Raw genomic sequence first — 5411 nt, 5'->3', positions numbered from 1 at the left:
TCTCCTCCCACCGGGCGAGGTAGCCTTCAGGACCGGGTCCCGGCCCGGGTCGCTCCCACGGGGGTGGAGTGAGGAGGGTCCCTTCCTCACTCAGCCCCTCTTATTCCAGCCCTTCCTGTCCTCTCCCCTCCGCGGCCCCAGGCCGGCTGTTCTTGTGCACCTGCCAGTGCCTCTCCTTGGGCACCGTTCTCAGTACTCATCTTCACTATGGTCTCTTTCCCCGTGTGTCCTTTCTGTAACCCTCTGTGACCTCCTTCAGTGAGGGAGCCACTGTGCCCCTCCATCGCTCCGCCTCATCTTGAGTATTTTCCGCCCTGGTTTCCATTACTGGGGCTCTGTGTATTTATTTGTCCACATCTGTCTTTCCTGTTACAATGTGGCAGGGGTTTTGTGGCCTTCTCCGTGCCCCAGCTCCTCCCCAGACCCGTGACTGGCATAGGGCAGACATTCAGTAAATTAATGAACAAGGTGGGTAACGGTTGGTAATCAGTCACATCTGACTGTCTAGATCAACACCCAGCTTGTTACTTCGCAGCTTCTTAGCTGTTGTTACGCCTTGGAATCAAAAATGAGCCCAGCCCCTCAGGATCAGCACATCTCAAGATCACCCCTTGTAATGAGTACAAACAAAACAGAAGCCCACCTGGGAACAACCCACAGTAGGACTGGTTGTCACAAAATGCTAAGAGGGTGGAGGCCAAGCTGGGGGGTGGGGGGTGGGTCTTGGGGATGAGGAGTGTCACTGGGCAGAGGAGCAGGGGTGGGAGGTAGGGGGGGCTGCACTAGCTGGAAAGAAGAGGAGGAAGCAGGTCCCTGAGTTACTGTGTGAGGAGAGGCCCACTGGCCAGAACTAACTTCCAGAATGAGCGAGAACATGTGTTAAGCCACTCAGATTTCAGGGTTTGCCTGTTGTGGTAAGAAGCGCTATTTGCCTTATACTGACGGAAAACAAATCCTTTCGCGACATTACAGTTACTAGACCGTACAGATGGGCACCTCCTGAAATCCTGCCAAGATCAGTCAAACAGGAAGGAGACCGGAACATGGCAGGCGTGGGAGCCAGCAGGGAGGAGAGTGGGGGCAGCGATGCAGGGGTGGGGCGCACAAGCGTGTGCACACACCTGGACACAAGGAGGGTGGGGGAGGGGGATGCAGGTGTGTGAGCCCCCCTCCCCCCCATTGCTGTGGTCGTACAAACCGCAACTTGCCATCAGCTGAACGTCTGAGGAGGGGCAGTACTGTGGCACAATACTAACTCCGAGAGTTGACCCCTTTGTGGTTTCATCTGTACCTAGTAATTTATGAAAATATATTACTAAGGTGAACAATGGATGTACACAAAAAGTTGAAATTATGTTTGAAATTGTGAATGCAAAGGTACTTTGAAACTAATGAATAAAAAATTTGCCAAATTTATCAAAACTTTTAGGACTTATTTCAAATTTGGCAACATTTAACATACCACCTGGAGCTTTGTGCTGTGGACATCTGTGTTTGGAGATAGGGCTCCCTGATAACTTCCTCAGCCAAGATGGGTAGAAATGAGATGGCTGTTAAAGGGCTTTAAGCTTTTTCCTCCTTAAAACTAAGAAACCAAAATCTTGATTAAAATTTTTTTTGACTTCTCTTTTTGGCGGACCGAACAGCCTCCTGTAAAATGTTGGATGGAAATAGCGAGCCCCTTTGAAATGCACAGGTGAGCCCAAGCACGCTCAGGAAAGCCTGATGGGCGACTGTCCTAGGGCAAGGACAGGTGGGGGTGGGAGGGACCTGATGCCCAGGGTGGGCTTTCACATCCACGTGGGACAGGTGGGGTCTGGACAAAGGGTGCAGCCTCAGTGTAAGAGTGGACGGGGCAAACAAACAACAAAGCCCCAGAACAGTTTCTCCCAGGTACTGGGAACCCTGAGTCAGGGAAGCTCCCCACCCAGGAGCTCATAGCTGCGGGCCTGCATTTCACTTGGGAGTGACCCCTCCTCATCCTGGAAGCTCTCACTGAACCCTTTTGGCAGAAGCAGCCCCAAGGATGCTTGTAGGAAAGACCCCGGCCTTGGCAGGAGTGCAGAGTGGGGGTGCAGCAGCTGGTCCTTGTCTGTTCTGGGAGAACAGGGACCTTGATTCGCTCTAACTTACACCTCGTTAAGAGCACATGTCAGCGATAGCCACCGAAGCAGAGTTGTAACTTCCAGACAAATCGGGGGAAGGAATACAGGAAACACAGGCAATCCCCTAGGGACATAGGAAAGGCCAGAAATACCAGAGGGCCTGTGTAACTAGAGACACAAGAAGTAGAAACACATGCAAATATACCAATTATCAGAGCACAAGTAAATGGACTGTAAAACAGCCAAACATGGAAGGAACGGGATGGTCAGTGTGCAGGGGTTTGACGTGTAGTCAGGGCCATAGAAAGTTGATGGGGCAAGATAATATCAGACTAAGTAGGCTTTATGTCAGAGGCACTCAGTTATTTCTTAAGATGCTAAATGCATAAGCCATAAAGAAAAAGACATTTAAAATGTTAACCTCTTGTATGCTATTTATGGAATCTCTAAACGAAAAGACAAGCCACAGAGAAAATCTGTAACTGAGGAGACGCTGCTATCCTGACATAACGAGAACGTGCAGAGACCAACCAGATGGGCACACGAGTGCAGGAGAGACTGGAAGGGGCCCGAGCAGCACTCCCGGCTGGAGGCCAGACCAGTGGTGCCTCCCTGTATCCTTAGGAAGGCCTTGGGGCCCCCTCATGCCCTGCAGCCCGCACGAGCCTCAGACTGCAGCCCAGGGTGCTTCCCACATGGGCCCTGCTGTGTCCCCTCTCACCCAGGCCTCTGTGACCTTGTCCCACCCACTCCTTGCCCTCTGGCTCCCAGACTAGCCCCAGCCCTGCAGGCTGCTGTTCTTGTGACTCTCAGTGTGGCCTTGGTCACCTGGGCTACCCTGCCCCAGTCTGTGCAGTGCCCGTGTCCTTCTGCCTTGCAGAACTTGGTTCTGTGGTCACGTGTCAGCACCCTGTCCCTGTGCACACTCAGGGATGTCAGCTCTAGCACAACACCGACCTCTTTCTTTCCTTGCTGTGTCCCCGGCACTGTCACAGGCCTGGCACTCAGCAGAACCTCAACAGCACTGCTGGTGGACATAAAACAACTACCAACCAGGGCGCCTGGGTGGCTCAGCCAGTTAAGCATCCGACTTCGGCTCAGGTCATGACCTCACCGTTGACGAGTTCAAGCCCCACGTCGGGCTCTGTGCTGACAGCTCAGAGCCTGGAGCCTGCTTGGGATTCTGGGTCTCCCTCTTTCTCTGCTCCTCCCCTGTTCATGCTCTCTCTCTGTCTCAAAAATAAATACAAACATTAAAAAAAAAAAAAAAAACCCACAAAAAACAACTACCTACCATTCTGCCCCCAGGTGGACAAAACCAGTGTGCCCAGTGATTCCAAGTGTCGCAGCGACAAGAGGCCTGGTGGGGGCTGGTGGGGGCTTGTGGACTGATGTCCCTCAGACTTCATACTCGAGACCTGCTCTGCTGGGCCATGGGGACGGGACCAGTGCCCCGAACAAAGAGGCTGCACAGAGCTCCCCAGCCCCTTTCTCCATGTGAGTGCAGTGACTTTATGGCCCTTCACCAGGCCTGCAGCACCCTAATCACAAACCTGCACACGCACACACATGCACACACTCACGGGGGCCAGGTGTCTGCTCCCTCAGGACAGGTCAAGTCTGGGGGACCCTAAAGGCACCTGGGAGGGTCCCCCACCCCTCAACGATGGGTAAGAGGGGGCTGGTGGGTGGAGGGAGGGAGCTCTGCTGAGGCCACAGCACGCGGGGCCAAGCACTCAGCCTCCTGCCTGCATCTTTGGGCCCCAGCATTTTATTTTTGCCTTTTATCCAGCGGTAAAGGACTGTCTCAGAATGAAATGAATCAACACACCGAAGGAAATAGTTACTTCATCTGGAAAATCAAGTAGACATTTCTGTTTGTGGTAAACATGAACTAACGTGATTTATTTTATATCAATATTGCATATTGAATACAAACCATACTATCAGGAATATATTTGAAAGCTGTTTCTAAAGGCACTGAGAAAACAGTATAAAAAGTTACATTATAATATTTCCATTTTAAAAAATTCAGCAAGTCAGTCTAGATATTAAAAACTTTTCTCCTCCAGTAGAAACTATAAAAATATATAATTTGTGTTCATCTCCTCCTGTCCATCCATTCTCATGTTACATTTGATTTTCATATGTTTTCAGCTACATAAGCAAAAGCTACAAGACACAGAAAACCCTAACCCTGTAATTGGTACTGGTAATGACATTTAAAGAGGAAGTGACCACATCTGCACCTCCTACGTGCCATCATCTTTCCACATGACGTTTCAAGAAGGGTGTGGCTGTGAAATAACCAAAGTGCTGACTCAGGGTCATTCTGCTGGTGTTGACCCAGGAGAGGAGGGGACCTGGGCCCAGAGCGTTCAAGGGCCCCGGGTGTATGAGGGGCATCTCGGGAGGGGACCTGGGCCCGTTGAGTTCAAGGCCCCGGGTGTAGGATGGGCATCTCCAGAACACAAGACCTGCAGAGCTAACTTCCAGGGGCCAGACTCTCTGTCAACAAAGCAGGACCTGTCCACCTGCGAACTGACCGCTTGTGGGGAGGGGGTGGCGTGGCTGCCACGGCCCTCGGGGACAGGCGTGACTTGCTTCAGGGCGGCGTCTCGCCTGAGGCTCTCACCTGCCGCTCCTCTTTGGTTATGCTGGGGCCTGGCTACAATGTGCAAGCATGCCATGATGTCTCTGAATTCCACCTTTTCAGTCCTGTGTTTTCTGAGGTACCTGCTACATGTGTGTCTACTGCATCCTGACACAGGGGAGCCCTAGTGCATCGCAGGACATGGCCCCAGGCAGCCAGCCTGGGCCTGGGGTGTGGCCTCTCCATTGATGAAGTGAGAGGGCCAGTGACCTCACAGATGGGGACCCCAGACAGGTGCACAGTCACATCTGATAGAGGGCCAGGACCTGGGCTCTGGGTTTGACTAGTAAAGAAGGAAGAAGATTCTGCAACTCCACCCCAGGTCTCAGGGAGTAAGTCTCCAGACGCCCAGAGAGCACAGGCGTTTGTGCCCTGCAGCAGAACCGGGTGAGGAGGGCCTGGGGCCAGCCAGAGGTCCCCAGGTGTCCCTGGGTGGTTGTGCCACCATCGTAATGGTCAGGGGAGACTCTGGCAGCAGAAGTGAAGACAGCACAGCACCAGTGTCACCCTTTGCAAGGCCTCAGTGGGTGAGGAGAGGCTGCTGGGCTGGCCTTGTGTGTCCCAGAGGGCCACGCATTGACCACGCCACACCCTGGGCTCCAGTGGGTGGCCTCCCGTGTCAGCCCCAGGAAGAAGCCCTCAGCTCCCAGCAT

General features: G+C 52.9%; 1 long non-coding RNA gene across 1 annotated transcript; it reads right to left on the bottom strand.

Moving 5' to 3' along the window:
* Window positions 1-721: 721 nt before the first annotated feature.
* LOC121021777 (uncharacterized) lies at window positions 722-2526 on the bottom strand. The gene is made up of 3 exons (XR_005786678.1): window positions 2134-2526; window positions 1463-1585; window positions 722-1291 (listed from the first exon to the last, which is right to left on the bottom strand). It is a non-coding gene; the product is annotated as an uncharacterized LOC121021777 (long non-coding RNA).
* Window positions 2527-5411: the final 2885 nt, after the last annotated feature.

This window comes from Herpailurus yagouaroundi, unplaced genomic scaffold, assembly GCF_014898765.1.
Source record: "Herpailurus yagouaroundi ecotype Mexico unplaced genomic scaffold, PumYag 321, whole genome shotgun sequence".
Lineage (NCBI taxonomy): Eukaryota > Metazoa > Chordata > Mammalia > Carnivora > Felidae > Herpailurus > Herpailurus yagouaroundi.
Note: the sequence above shows the minus strand (reverse complement) of the source record. Positions and strands in the feature narration are given on the sequence as shown.